Source organism: Canis lupus, chromosome 15 (assembly GCF_048164855.1).
Source record: "Canis lupus baileyi chromosome 15, mCanLup2.hap1, whole genome shotgun sequence".
Classification (NCBI taxonomy): Eukaryota; Metazoa; Chordata; class Mammalia; order Carnivora; family Canidae; genus Canis; species Canis lupus.
The window spans coordinates 747,016-749,500 of record NC_132852.1 but is presented as its reverse complement, the minus strand read 5'-3'; the positions used below and the strand labels follow the sequence as shown (position 1 = coordinate 749,500).

At 48.1% G+C, this 2,485-nt stretch overlaps 1 long non-coding RNA gene across 1 annotated transcript; it reads right to left on the bottom strand.

The window, feature by feature from the left end:
- Positions 1 to 289: 289 nt before the first annotated feature.
- LOC140605425 (uncharacterized) lies at positions 290 to 1,531 on the bottom strand. The gene is made up of 3 exons (XR_012008086.1): positions 1,288 to 1,531; positions 785 to 814; positions 290 to 547 (listed from the first exon to the last, which is right to left on the bottom strand). It is a non-coding gene; the product is annotated as an uncharacterized lncRNA (long non-coding RNA).
- Between the last annotated feature and the right edge of the window lie 954 nt (positions 1,532 to 2,485).

Here is a 2,485-nt window from a genome sequence, read left to right as displayed (position 1 = left end):
TAACCAATCCGTATTGTGTGTGTGTGTAATGTATGTTCTATGTATTCTTGACTCAGGATCACAAATGGCTATTTTTAAACGATTTAATTTGATGTTTCCTAGTTATGAAAAATACAAATAGCTTTCTCTGAAAACATCAGCTTAATTTTCCCATGAAACCGAGCTGTATTTCTCATTACAGTACAAGCCCACGTGTTGACCTGGCTCCCAAATTACTGGCCTATCGCAGTCAGGGTGCTGGAGGGGCACAGAAGCACGGCCTTGCGGCTTTTAAATATACACACGAAAAGAATAAAAGAGCTTTATGGGTGTCTGTGTGTGTCTGGCTTCTAAAATACATGAGCCAATCGCAAAGTGCCGGGTTTCAGACAACTTATTCCAGAGCCGTAATTTAATATTTTTTTGTTCTTCCTTCATCAAGGCCTATTTTATACCTTCTTGCATAAAGTGCCTTCATGTTTAAGCTCCGAGGTAGGTGTGCGTAATCGTTTGAACACACAATAGGCCGACACGACACTGCGACAACACAGGCAGGATCGAAATGAGCCTAATCAACATAAAATTGAAAAATCGAAATCACATTTGAACCCGAAATTACACACGCTTTTCATCCCGCAATTCTTCTGCTTTTCTCACATCCAGGGACCGATGTGCACGGCCAGGTCGTCCTGAGGAATTCGGGATTTGTTATCTAGCTACCTCAAAATGTTTTAATTACGACGAGGAAGCCGCCTTTGCAGAACTTCACTGCTTCTCAGAGCTATTTTTATACGAGAGAACTTACCTTTTCAATCTGTATTTGTGCATCGATTGCCTATTTTAAAATGACAAAAAGGAAAAAAAAAATACGTGAGATTTATGAAGGCTCAAAAGTAGGATCAACAAAAATTCATCGCAAATGTATTTGAAAAAGCTGAAGATTTCGGGATTTCTGCGGGACACGTTGGTTCCGGCTCTGAGTACTCCTTTACCGGGACGGAGACTGTGACCGAGAGCGCCAGCCAATCCGCAGAAGTCCGGCAGACGCCACACTGGGCCAGCCCGACCCTGTGCTCCCTCCCAGGGACCCCGGACCTGCCAAGGGGACGCCTCGCTTTTCGAGAGTCTGTCCATTTGCATCAAAATCAAGGGAATTAGAACAATGAACATTCTGCTGTCACAGCAGAACTTCGTGCATCGAACACGCACGTGTAACAGTGAGCTGTGCTGCGCTGCCAGCGGCTTCCTAGAGTGTCCGGGAAAAGCAGGAGTGGGTTCCCCAAAACGAGGGGTCACGCGGAGTGTCACCTTGTTCTGCCCCGTGGTCGCAGACCGCAAGGCCCCGAGTTAGTCAGCATGTCTGAGGAGGAAGCCGGTGCAGTTCTATCAACACGACGCTCCCAGGCCGCGGCTGCATTTGAGTGAAACTGTGTGGCCGGGGGATCCGACGACAAGGACCGCGACCCAGCACCCTGGCCCCGGCCGGCCGCGCACCTGCTGACCTGGGCGGAGGCCAGGAAGGTGGCGGGAGCGTCAGGGAGGCCGGGGGACGGCAGGGCTAGGGAGGGACACCCGCGTGAGGCCAGTCGCAGGCAGCGGCTGAGAGCCACGGCCCCGCCAGCTGGAGGCACAGTCAGGAGGGGACACCTGCCGGGCATCATGTTTGCTGCCCCGGGGCTCGCTGGGCACGACCCGGCCGTGCGCTCGGCTCAAACCACTGCGGCCGCACTCCGTGACCCTCCCGGTCTCTGCCCAGCTGCGCGCGCGCTGCCTCCCTCCCCTCCCCCGCCCCTCCCCTCCCCTCCCCTCCCCCTCCCCTCCCCTCCCCTCCCCTTCCTTTCCTTTCCTTTCCTTTTCTTTTCTTTCCTTTCCTTCCTTCCTTTCCTTTTTTCTTCCTTCTTTTCCTTTCTTTTCCTGTCCTTTTTTGTCCTTTACTTTCTTTTCTTTCTTTCCTTTTTTCTTCCCTTCCTTTCCATTCCTTCCTTTTTTCTTCCTTTCCTTTCCTTTTTTCTTCCTTTCTTTCCTTTTCTTTTCTGTCTTTTTTGTCTTTCCTTTCTTTCTTTCTTTCCTTTATTTCTTCCTTTCCTTTCCTTTTTTTTTGTCCTTTCCTTTCTTTCTTTCCTTTTTTCTTCCTTTCTTTTCCTTTTCTTTTCTGTTCTTTTTTTGTCCTTTCCTTTCTTTTCTTTCTTTCCTTTTTCTTCCTTTCCTTTCCTTTCCTTTCCTTTCCTTCCTTTCCTTTTTCTTCCTTTCTTTTCCTTTTCTTTTCTGTCTTTTTTGTCCTTTCCTTTCTTTCTTTCTTTCCTTTTTTCTTCCTTTCCTTTCCTTTCCTTTCCTTTCCTTTCCTTTCTTTCCTTTCCTTTCCTTTCCTTCCTTTCCTTCCTTTCCTTCCCTTCCCTTCCCTTCCCTTGCCTTCCTTTCCTTTCCTTTCCTTTCCTTTCCTTTCCTTTCCTTTCCTTTCCTTTCCTTTCCTTTCCTTTCCTTTCCTTTCCTTTCCTTTCCTTTTTCC